We start from the raw sequence: 12,664 nt of genomic DNA on the forward strand, positions 1-12,664 counted from the left end.
TTTACAGAACAAACTTACAAAATTGTTTTTCAGCTGTGCTTTTCCTCGCAGTGCCAGCACTGCTTTGACCCTCAGTAAACCCTGGAAATACAGTTTTCAAAATCAAAGCTCCCAGTCTCCTTCACTTTCAGCTGCTTCTCTGTCTCCGTTTCTGCAGTTTCTTGCTGTTTCTCTCGCACATGCAGAGCTCTACCATCTGGTCCTCATGGCCTGATATTTTACACACACGCCCCCACCCCGAAAAATCCCTTGGGCCACATGATTCACCATCTATTCAAACCTTGCCATGTGCCTGTTTTTTTTGTGTAGTAGCCCCTACTGATGTAAATCCCTTGTTCCATAAGGGCTCTCAATTGCTTTTTTCACTGAAGGCAAGGTGGCTGTGACACCTGCCAGTTTCTAGGACATTTAACCCAACCTAAAACATTATTACACTGTTGTTTGGCTGAGTAGGAACCATATTTTTTTCCCAGTGGGAAGTGCTGCCAGAAAGGCATTAACTTTCTAGACTATTAAGTAATATGGAAAAATGATATTTCAATAAGAAAATTTCCTTTCTGCCTTTTTATGCCTCAGAAATAGTTCCTGTTTCACTTGGCTTAAGTAGCCTGTGCACTAAATCAGTTCCAAAATCTTTCGATAAACTAAATAAAATCTGTCCAAATGCTACCAGAGAGTTCAGAGGGCCGTGAAACAAAACAGGACAAGGGTCTGCAAAGGGAGGTGTGAGCTGAATTAAGACACACAACTCAGCAAAATCAGGCAGCGAATATTCAGGCACTTTGATGTAGTTTGGACAGATTTTATTCAAAAACCACACACTGATGACTACCTAGAGAGCAGCTATTTATAAGGAACACAGACTGTTTCTTGGGTTGTTTTCTCTGGTATGCTTTAAATCAGGGGTGCCAACTACGTGGGCCAGGCATGGCCTACCTGATACAGGCATGGCCAACATGCTGCATTTAGAATCCTACCTTTCATTTGAAACTGAGTTCTTGGCTTTACAGCTGTGGGGGAAAAAAACCACCCCACTTTACAAAGTGAAGTGGGTGCAAATCGATGTGGTAAAGCCTTGGCCTGATACTGCAGGGGCTTAGGGGCAGTTTCAAGTTTCTGTTGCTCACTAAAGTGTGAACTCTCAAGCCAAATTCTGCTGTGAAAAATGGGTAACACAAGGTTAAGATCATCCCTTGCTTTTCTGGAACATCAAGCACAATGACTGATCTCTGAAAAGCATGAAATGAACACACCAGTGCCTGCCAACACCTCCATGGCTCTGCCCCCGCCGAGCTGGGTAATGTGTGTCTCCCAGATGTGCTGGTACAGCTTCCCTGAGCCATGGGGAGGAATTTGACAACACAGGCTGGCAGAGCCATTGCAGAGATGCTGAATCTCATCCTCTGTGCTGAGAACTGAATCTGGAGGTTTGACAGAGGGATTCAAAACGCCTTCTCTCAGGTGAGATCTGCAGTTGTGTTTGCGTTGGTAGCTGGGGTTGGTTTTACCATGGGAACAGGCAGAGGCAGCGGGTTCAGGAGTGAGACACAGCCTTGCTCGTGGCTCAGAGAGAGCACAGGGCTCTGCCACAGATCTGCATGAAATCAGTCACCATTGGATGCTCTTCTGCATCTAGATCTGCAGCAGAGAATAAATCCCATCAGGAAGTAATTTTGGGAAATTTAGGGAAAGAGGATGTTGCAACACAATGCATTCTTACCCAGTATCTGACCACTCCCTTTAGTGTACACCCCTAAAATCCCTGTGGCTTATGCCTTCCCGTGTTTTCATTACCCAACACTCCACCTGACCCAGCAAGCAATGAAATGTTATTTTTTCAAAATTGGAGCGCTCTCCACAGTATCTGCTTTCTTCAGATCACTTTGCCCTTCTTCTCCATTCCCAAATAATGTAATTCCTTGTAGAGAGAGATTTTCTTTTAATATTCTTGCTGGTTCAGAGTCAAGGGAGGACTGAATCCAAGAGGAGTGTATGTTAATAAAGATGACGACAGCACCAGGGCAGGAGTTGCATTCAGCTTCTTTAATTTACACAGCAGGGATTAATATGGAGTAGGTGAGTCAACTGTGGATGGCCAAATCTGGGTTACACTTCCCAAAGATCAGCTGGAGGATTCCACTAAACCTGAAATATGTGGAGTTGTACTTTTTTTGTAAGGCTTTGAGAACATCAAGTTCAAGTGAACTCAGGCTTGGCTTCCTAAATATGCTTTCCACCATGTGAGTTACAGTGCAGCCTGAGCAAGTGTGTGTTTTTCAGAGCCATTGGAAGAGTCAGGCTTTGATCAACCCCTCGTTCCTGCACTGGCTATGCAATAACCATCACTATTGCACCTGGCTCTCAAATGTTTTAGACAAGAATGTGGGGAAACTGGGAATATTCATGGGAGGAGCAAAAAAGATGGCAAAAGGACTGTGGATGAAATAGGGGCAGGTTTTTGCTGAGTGAATGCACTGACATTAAAAGGCAGTTAACATATGAAGTGTGCATCCTCCCCTTGATATTTGTGCAAACTTCCCACAGGAAGGCAGCAAGGGCAGACTGAAGAGATGATAAAATCCTCTCTTTCTGTCCCAATAGGACATACCATAATTTCTGCCTGTTTTCTGTGGAGTGCTAGATGTATGGGGAGAGCTAAGCTAAGCTTGCTCTGCTGTTATCTGGCTGGGAAGCAGCTCATACCTCGAGATGGAGTTTTGGCAGGAGCCAGAGGGACTTGTGGCTTGTCTGAGCATTGCCAGGCAAAGGACAGGCCCAGACTGAGTTTCTCTCAGACCTGAGAACAGCCATAACCCAGCCAGAGCAAAGCCTGCACAGGAAGAGTGATGTTCAGAGCAGGCTAATTAATAACTAGAGGTACTGGAAATGGTTGTAACTGTGTCATGTTTGCTTTAGAGCTGCGATTTTTGGCCTGTGCCCGAGTTGTGGGAGCTGGACAGGCTGACCGTGCAGAGTGGCCTGGTTGGATGTCCTCACTGTGAGCCACCAGAGCAGGTCAGGGAGGTGTTGGGGCAATCACAGCAGTGGTTTGGTGAGGGCAGGAACAGAGAGAGCAGCAACCTGACAGTGCTGCTCCAGCCCACGGGTCTGGCACCCTGCCCGGCACAGCTCCACACCGCTGTCCTTGATGGCACATTTCCTGTGCGTTTCTCCCTTCCTACACACATTTCACCCTTCCTGACTCTCATCCTAACAACAGGCACTTTGTCGAGTTCCCAGTTCCCTGCTGGGATTAACACAGTAGCTCTGATTTCTTAAGGCAGGGAGATTTCCCTGGTTAAAACTGTTCTAATTAAACTTACATCGCTCATAATGCTAAAAATGCCCCTGCGTGAAAGGCAGCTGAGTTTGCTTGTAAAATGTCAGTGCCCAAAGACCTTTAATGGTCTTGGGAGTCTAACAATAGTATAGACAGTGCCTGTTCAAAGATAAGGGCTCCAGGCAAATGGAAGAAGGAAGCAAATATAACATTCCCCTGAATCAGACATCTTAGACAAAAATCTTCCAAGTACAAAACACATCTGGCTGTGTATTTGTCAAGTATTTTATTGGCTTGAATTTCACACACACACACAGAGCTCACAGCAACTCCTTTCCACTGTAGATCTGGGTGGGCACCTCTGTTTTCCTTTTAGGACTCAATTTTGGACCTGGGGAAAAGTGTTCTCAGTCAAAAGGCCTCCAAGCAAGCCAGGGCTGGTCATATAGGAGAGCAACAGCTGCAGGAATTTAAATTCCTCTCCCCACCCTCCCAAATGTGCCTCTCAGTCCTCTGCCTGGAAGGAGCCAGAGGGAGGAATGTCCAGCTCCCCTCCCTCCCTCCCAGCTCCACTGGCATTTCCTATTACACACCAATTGCATGTGAGGAGCTGACACCACAAAGTGCTTTTTCACGTGGGCAGCGGAGCCGTGGTGGAACCAAGGCTCTCCTTTGGTCACAACCCACCCCCCCCAGACGTTCGTGACACTTTTGTGCTCCCCTTTATGCAACACGTCAGGGGTTCGTGATAATTTACTGCCACAGGAACCGCTTCCTGCACGCTGCGAGCCGCGAGCCTTTCTGGACTGCTGGCAGGCAATGAGCAGGGAAAGGGAAAGACAACGAGCAGGGAAAGGTGCTGGGAAGCAAAGAGAACCCTGTTCTCCACCAGCAGCTCCCAGGAGAGAGAGGGGGAGAAAAGCAGCGATGGCTTTGTGGATTTAGTAGAAACTAACTTCAGTTAGGAGCTAGCAATGGCCTGCCCTCACGAAGGTGAAAATAACAAAAATATCTGGAAAGGGTATCTTAATTTAAAACTTACCTTAAAAAAAAAACACAACTCCCCCAAAAAACCTAAAGCAAGCACAAAAATAAATCAGAAAGTAGACAAAGATAAGAATGGAGCCTGCAGGAATCAAGTCTGAACAAAAGGCAGGGGCTGTGAAAGGAGAAAACCACAAATGGCAGGGGTTGAAATGTAAAACCTACAGTTCACTGTGAAACATGAAGGATGCCGTTGTATTCCACACCTCCTCTTCCCGGGTGTAGCTGTCTCCACAAGATGAAGGGCAGTAATGAATCAAGCTCCTTCCCTCTTCCTGTATTTTCTATTCAATTATTCGCAGGCTGTGCAAGTTCTGCTTTATTTCCCCTCTCCATATGCCACACTCTCCTCCTGGGGTTTTTTTATTCCGAACTGTGCATTTGGCCTCTCTCCCACTCCTTTCTCCTTGGTGTGTGCCCCCTGCTCTGCCAGGATCTGCTGTCTTTGTAACCTCTGCTGTGCACATATGCTGGCTCTGCCCTCCCCCTTTGCCCCCCCCTCTGCTCCTGGGCCACCGAGTGTCCCTTCGCTCCACTCTGGCGTCCGAGCCAGCCAGGAAAGGAATGATGTTCCTACGGCCACTGCTCCCGTTTCCATGCTGCTGGCTCCTCTCCACTGATCAAGGGGAACCCATGTTGCTCCCCTTGTACAGAGACAGCTCTGCAGCTGCTTAGCAACTGGGAGCTGCCGTGATGCAGCGGCACAGAAAGGCGATGGATGGCACACCTTCCCTGATCCTGCCCGTTCTGGCCCACTCTGCTGCAAACCAGGGCTTGGGGAGCAGCTGGGGCACTCCCAACTGCCCTGTCAGACAATAAATCAAGATGCAAATCCTTAACTGCAAGTTTGAGAGCAACTGTGACAATGTCAAGGGCAAAACAGTCTTGGTCTTGTGTCACATCACACCAGCGAGAAGAAACTGCTCTGATTTGTAAGCTCAACTCATTCCATTTGATCTTTGTCATCAGTTTCTGGCTAAAACGTTTTATACTCCATCACTTGTAATCAGAACATTCCCTGTATGTGCTGCATGTGTTAAAACGGCTTCCAGGTCCCCAGCTACCATCACATCCAGACTGTTTAATGATGTGTCCAGAGACACAAGTAATTTAATGCATAAATATCCTTTTAGATTACTTATTTGTATCTTCATTTCCTTTTGATGCAAGCTTTGTAAGCGCCCCGCTTCTCTAAATGGTACATTCTTTTCATTCCTTTTTCTTTTTTTTTTTTTGTAAAACTGTACTGTTCAGAGGCCATGAAGCACTGAACTGTTTTGTGATTTGATGGCTTTAGAATGCTGATTAGAATTGCCAACCTTCTTGATTTATTTCATGATTTTTATAAGCTTGAAAGGATTCTAAAAAATAACCGGTTCTACATCCTGATGGGATCACAGTGTTTCAATAGCAGCTGCATTTCAATAGGCAAAACGCAACACAAAACATTCTGCAAGTCAGGTGTTGAAACAGCTTCTTTATTTCTTTATAGCTCAAGAATGATTAGATCTCTGAAAGCACTCACTCCCTACCTTACAGAGGTGGCTTTGTCATAATACTAACAGGCATAAAATGAACAGATCTAGCTTAAAAAGTAACAAAAAAACCTCCATCTCTGGCAAATATCCAACATGTCCATCAAAAAAAAGTAGATGTTTGTTTCACTACTGGGTATCACCATGTATCTCTGTACCCCAGCAGCCAAACATTGCAGCCAACTAGTGATTCCCTGTCATTGTTCAAGGCTCACACCCCATGTACCCTCAGAGCATGCAGGGACACAGGTGAAATCTGTCAGGAGGTTGCTTATTTTGGTTGACAATTCCCTAGACAGATCATCTGCTGTTCTCAGGAAGAAATGGAAAATTTCATGGGAAGAAAAACTGAACAGGCAAATACCATGTCCATATTCCTACTCAATATTCCTTCGATATTCTTAGCCTGGTTTCCTAAAAATAAAACTGTCTAATCTGACTGTGTAGTTCTATGTCATTTCCCCCCCTCCAATCTCAATCAAATTTGGCAGTGGAGAAGGAGTCTCAAATGTATTTAGGTCTTGAACGAACAGCTGAGTAGAGAATACATAGTAGAGGCACCACCTCTAAAAAAACCCCCTCTAACAGGAAGGTCCCAAAATGTACTTTGTAACCACCGTGTGTCCTAGAGGTGTCACCTCTCCTTTATGGGTCTGCAACCACCTGTTTTGGGCCTTAAGTTATTTAATGGCTACATAATAGACACCACGGCAAGCAAACGTTGCAGTGTGCTTCCTGGCTCCCTTCCAGCTCCTAAGCTGGGCTTTCTTCCCATGAAACTGGGGTGTGGCAAGGGATGTTGTACAACCAGACCTCCTCCTGACACAATATTGACACGGCTCAGGTGTGTGTACACACACCCGGAACCAGGAAACACCCACAGTGGAGACACAACCAGTTGTTTATCTGGAGAAAATACAAAATCACGACCAACCAACTTGGTAGGGGACATTTCGCAGTAGCAGGAGGGGGTAATAAATAAAAATAATTAAAAGAAAAAAAAAAAGCGCCATTGCAAGCAAGAACGCTAAGGGCTTGTCCTTTTCAGGAGGAACAAGTGTAAAGCCATACATGCAGAACAAAGAGCACAAACCTACAGCACAGGGTTGTCATCCCAAGAAGGAGCAGATCTGAGAGTATTTTAGGAGTCGTGCTGGGAAACCAGCTGAACATGAGCTGGTGTAATCCCTGGATTCCTGACAGAGACAGCTCAGCCAGGAGGGCTGTTGGCTTGGGTCTGATCCCTGCCGAGGGCTCCGTCCCCTTCTGCCCAGATCAAAATGGTGACAAACTGTAGCGTTCACAGGAAGGAACAATTCCAGGATTAGTAAAGATGGACCCGAGGGGGAGCTCTGCAGTCTGCAATGGAGTATCAAATGCTCAGCCTGAGCACAGCTACACAGGGATGAAAATCTGCCCATGGAGCATTCCTCCACCAAGCACACTGAAGGGCAGAGACATCCAGAAACTGAAAACAGAAACTAGACAAGTTTAAAAAGGTACTTTGATTTCTAGTCTGGCAGGTAGATTTTGATGGAAAAAATTTACTCTTATTTTACTCCCTCTCACAGCCCATTTTAAAATGAAAATCTGACCTTTATCTAAGATGTAGGCATGCTGCAGTTAAATTCTTTCAAATGAGAAAAAGCAACAAATTCACAAAAATCCCGAGACCTACATAATGCAGGAAGTCGAACCAGATGAACCTTGGTCTCTTTTGTCTTTTATAATCTGTTAATCTAGTTTCCTTGCACAAGCAATGGATTGTGACTTGAAAAGCTTCAATATAAAGGATTCTGTGTACAAGGCAGTCTAAACCAAAATGTTGTAAACAGTCAGGATCATTGTTTAGCAGAACAGCTGCATATTTTTTATTTCACTTTGCCTCTCAATCTAATTTGCTCTTGTTGCAACACTTTGCCAAAGAAATTAAATCACTTCTTATTGATAACAGACAGTGATATAATTAGCATAAGAGTTTTCCACTCAACAATGCCGGGGAGGGACGCTGCGGGCAAGAACAAACCCCTTTGCTTCAAGAATGTGCACAGAGTCACCACAAGCTGTCCAGAGAAAAAAAAACCTTTTTTTTTTTCTCCTTCTCCCTGAAAGATCTCTTTCTTTATCTAAAGAGTCTCATGCAGCACACCAGGGTCAGTCTAACCCAAGTATGAAAGTCTGGTTTGACCTTTCTGGGATTTAAACACGCTGTACCAGAACATTTTGCTTTTCAGATACGAGGTTCAGCAGCCATGAAACCACCCACTCTGAGAGCACAACCGGTCTCAACTGCCTTGGCGACTTTTAAACTACATTGAACATCATAGTCATTCAGAAACTCTAAAAAACGGAAAGAAATTTTCATCTCAGACTTACAAAAACCATTTCCAGAAGTGCTGAGGACCCATACAATTCACTGGGGGGGCACGGCGGGCTCGCTGTCCAGCCCCTGCTGCCCCAGCAATTTCTGGCCCTGGTTTGCACGTACGCAGAGCCAGGCACAGGCGTTAGGACCTCTCCCAGCTGGAGCACTTCATGGATCCTACCATCGGGAACAGCCGTCCTGGACAATGATTAATCGCAGACAAAGATCAGAGTCCTGGAAAAATATGCAGAGAGATGCAAGTACAGACAAAGCTGTCTAAGCTCCCACAGTATTATGGTCTGGCTGTGTCGCTTCAAAGCCTTGCGTTAGGCAGAGCTGGTTTGCTTCAGGGTTAAACAGACCAATGTTACTCGTAAATGCAGGTATTGCTAACAGCCAAATATATATTTAAACATAAATTTTAAGTCCCAGGAAAGTTAATAGCCCGATGCTGTTTAAAACTTGCTTTTTTTTTAATCGCTTCACGTGCTGACTTAACTCACTACGATGCAAGCTGCAGAAACGTTTTCACTGCAGTTCAAACCCCCCTGCAAAGCCGAGCCCAGCTCTGCGCCGTACTTTGATCTACACGTCGCCAGCTTCGGCCATTTCCAGGAAGCTGAAATGCTTTTCACCTCTATTGAGAAATACCAGAGGAGCATTTTAATGGTGTTCTGCTAAGAATAACGTCACCGTTCCTTCCGATTTTGCTGGCAGATGGTCACTGAGAGCCGCTGTGACCCAGGCTCAGCGCTGGCTCCAGCGGCTCGGGCGGCCCCGGCCCCGGAGCCCCCGACGGGGCTCACAGCGCTGAGGCAGCGCTTCAGAGCCAGCCTGGCACTGCGGAAACGCTTTTGTTGGTTGTTTTTGTTGGTATTTTTTTCCCCCTCCATGGAAACGTGTTCTGTTTTGTGCGGACGGTTTGTCGCTTGTTCTCGACAGAGCCTGACCCGGTGAGGAGCGAGGGGGGGAGCGAGGAATGGAGCGATGAGCGCAGTCGTTGCGAAAGGCGCGGGGCTGCGGTGCCTCCTTCGCGGCAGCACCCAGTGCTCTCCCTCGCAGGGGAACAGCCCTGAGCCTCGGCACATACCACAGCACAGGCTGTACAAACCCACGGAGCGGCTGGTTCTGAGCCGCAGGAACTGCGGGCAGGGCGCGCCCTGCCCGGCACATGCCGCTCCCGCAGGCAGCCTCTGCCAAGCAGCCACTTACCTTCTCCCTCCCTCAGGGTCCGCAGGACGGTCCTGCTCTAGCCTTACCAGGGAGGCCACCTCTCTACAGTGTTTGCTTTTCCTCCCTGTCCTGCCCTCTGAAGTGGTTGCTCAAGCCAGGCTTTCCTGGCTCACCTACTCTGGGTCTGCAGTGAGCACGAGCTGCAACTCCCCGCAGAGCACAGCGAGGCTTGTGAAGCTCCGAGATAACCCCCAGCCTCCACCCAAAGCTGAGCTGCAGCAGAATCTGCTCAGGAGACGGAAAAAAAAAAAAAAAAAAAGGCAAAGAAAAAAAAAAATAGACGGCACATGTAACACCTCGGCGGGCCATGGCGGCTCCACTGCAGCACAGCCGGGCCCGCGAGCTCGGCGCTGCAGGCCGGAGGAGGCAGGGCAGCGGCTGCCCCGGCTTGGCGATGGCGGAGCGGGGGGGGGGAACAGCCCAGGAGGGGCAGAGAAGGAGAACAACAAAGAGCCATGTGACGGGAGCGGCGGCCGCGCTCCCCGGCAAACCCGCTCCGGGCGGGGAGGCGGCGGCGCCGCCCGGCCCCTCCCGCGGCCAGCGCTGCTGCTACTGCCCCCCGTCCCCCCACACTGCCCAGGCTTTGAATTTGGTGGCTTTATTGTGTGTGTATTTTATTTTTTTTGCGTGTGGGGAGCCGCTGTTTGTTCCTCTTTAACTCCCCCCCTCCCTCCCCTCTGCACTAGGCGACTTCCATCTTTTGCTGTTTATAAAGCGAGCGGGAGGCTGCGGCGGGGGAAGGGCAGCGTTATTTATAGCACCGGGGCTGCGCCGGCTTTATCGGAGCTGCCTTTGTCCTCCCGGCCGGCCGCCCCCCCGCCCGGCCCGGCTGGAGCGCCGCCAGCGCCGCTGCCGCAGGGCACTCCCGCCATGTTGTGCGCGGGGAGAAAGAGCCGCCGCTCCCTTCCACAGCCCCTCACAAAGCTCTGGGGGAAGGGGAGGGGGGGGGCGGGAAAGGGGAGAGAAAGGATAAAAAAGAAAGAGAAAAAAAAAACAACAACAACCACCCCAAACCCACCATTTCCCTGCAGCGCTCGGGACGCCGCCAGGCAGCGGGGGAGAGCCCGCCGCGCCGCGCTGAGGAGGACGCCGAAGGGAAGGAGAAGCCATGATGGCGGCTGTCCCCACACAGCACGGAGCGCGACCGGGAGCGCCGTGCCCGCCCGCCGGCCGCCCCTCCCGCCGCCCGGGACACGGTGCTGCCGCAGCCTCTCACATAATAAACCCACCAGACTTCGGCGGGGAGGCCATTTCGTGGGCTGGGTGGCGGCACTAAAGCACAACTGCTTGTGAATATCAACTGCGTCACGGCTCCTCCATCTGTAACACTCAGGCTGCAAAGGGTCCCTCACTTGGAAGGAAACTCCCTCATTTTGGATTTACTTCCAGACCTCCTTTCCCCCCCTCTCTCCAAGTCACTGCCTCTCGTATGAAGGATTTTACAGTGCTTTCTAGTGAGACATCCGCCATTAAGACTCACCGTCGTGAAAAACACCCCCTCCCATTTTGTTGCCTGTTTTTTTGTCGAGCTTCTGTAATTAGACGGATAAAACATGTAAGGGATCCCTACCACCACCACCACCGCCTTCTCGCCTTTTTTAACGTCAACCTCACTAACATCTTACTGTTTCACAGGCAGATTTTTTATTTTTTTTTTTGGTGCTTTCAAGTTAACAGCCACGTAACGCCTGCAGTGGATCCACAGCGTTTCTCCGCATAAAAAACCAAACCACCCAGGGCTGAGGACGGACCAAGAGCTTTGTGCAGAAAGAGAAATCAAATCCCTCCCTGAGAACAGACGTTTCAGAGGCACTGTTAGATGTTTCTGAGGAGAAGGAGATCGCCACCGCTTTCAGACGACCATTGGGATCTTTCCACCCAGGACAATACCATTAGCCACAGGCCTGGGCTATATGTTCCTCTGCAAGGGCAAAAGGGTTTTACTTACTTACCCGCGCACCATAGTTGAATGCAGCTCTGAAGGTGAAGTTGTTACTCTTTTTTAAAATAACGGCTATAAATATATATGATCTGTATCACCACTTCTCTCGTAAGTTTGCAAGCCAAAGCGTATCTTGTTAAGATAAGTTATGGATCTTTGTATGGCAGTGGTCTAGCATCAAAAAAACGAAAAAAAAAGGGGGAAAAAGCTATAGAAAAAGTTGTCCAGCTATGTTGACTGACCGTACGCAGCGAGGACTCCTGCTCAAGGCTTAAATCTACCTTCCTGTGGCAGATTTACTCTGTACATAAAAAGGACGTTCAGTGTTTTTCCACAGAGCACGCAGACACTAAAAATATTCTCCTCAATAGTTTTAGGCTGCACATGTCAGTGTGAAAACACCTAGTTAACATTTACTGGTTCTAAACAACTTATAAACATAGCTTAGCTAAGTATTTTGCTTTATAAGTAAAATATTTCAAAAAAGCATAAATTGGTTTAAACAGATAAAAACATAAGACATGCAAATGAAGGCTTAGCAATAAGGACCACTCCAGTAACATTAACATGAAAACTACACTTAGCAAGGACAGAATGGATTGGGTACTTACAACATAAGAGAAAAGAAAAAAAGCTTAAAATAGTAAAATTGCCTTATTTTTTGCCAGAATTTACTATTCCTATACCTATATTTAAAACGTTACCTTTTAAGCACCAAAAGAGTTAATAAAAATGGCCAGGAATCAAGTGTTTAACACAGGAGATAAATCTCTCAAATTTATTGTTCAGCCATCAGAGCTGCTTAAAGCTTAAAAACCCCCAAAACAACGAAAAAAATATAAAAATCATGTATTTACTTTTTTTTTTGGTTGGCATTCGAAATTGTTAACTGCTGACATAGGGTGTGCCGTGACCTAGTTACACAAGACAAAGATGGATCCCGAATCATAAGGGAGGAGAGAAAAAAAAAAAAAAGTCCGCATTAATTTTTTTTTTTTTTTTTTTTTTGGTTAAGGGCTTGGCATTATTTTTATAAATCTTCCTTCTTCAGTGGGTCGTCTGGCACCCGCGCTATGGAGGCTCCCACCACTGCGCGCGGTGCGGATTCACATGGCGGATTCCCCTCTTTGTGGAACAAAGGAAAAGCCCAGTTTGGCCATTTCGCTCCACTGCAGAAAAATGGCTGCGGGTCCCGCGGCCCTTCCTTGGCCGCTTCTGCCGCGCGGCGCTTTTACCCCGCCGTCTAATAACTCAGGCCCCATGGA

The 12,664-nt window shown here is 47.6% G+C and overlaps 2 long non-coding RNA genes across 2 annotated transcripts; both read right to left on the reverse strand.

Annotated features, from left to right (window-relative positions):
• Positions 1-3,551: 3,551 nt before the first annotated feature.
• Positions 3,552-9,730, reverse strand: LOC113951421. The gene is made up of 2 exons (XR_003529144.1): positions 8,236-9,730; positions 3,552-7,671 (listed from the first exon to the last, which is right to left on the reverse strand). It is a non-coding gene; the product is annotated as an uncharacterized LOC113951421 (long non-coding RNA).
• A 1,354-nt stretch (positions 9,731-11,084) lies between these two features.
• Positions 11,085-12,651, reverse strand: LOC113951422. The gene is made up of 2 exons (XR_003529145.1): positions 12,104-12,651; positions 11,085-11,378 (listed from the first exon to the last, which is right to left on the reverse strand). It is a non-coding gene; the product is annotated as an uncharacterized LOC113951422 (long non-coding RNA).
• Positions 12,652-12,664: the final 13 nt, after the last annotated feature.

This window comes from Corapipo altera, unplaced genomic scaffold (assembly GCF_003945725.1).
Source record: "Corapipo altera isolate COAL_440 unplaced genomic scaffold, ASM394572v1 67, whole genome shotgun sequence".
Taxonomy (NCBI): Eukaryota; Metazoa; Chordata; class Aves; order Passeriformes; family Pipridae; genus Corapipo; species Corapipo altera.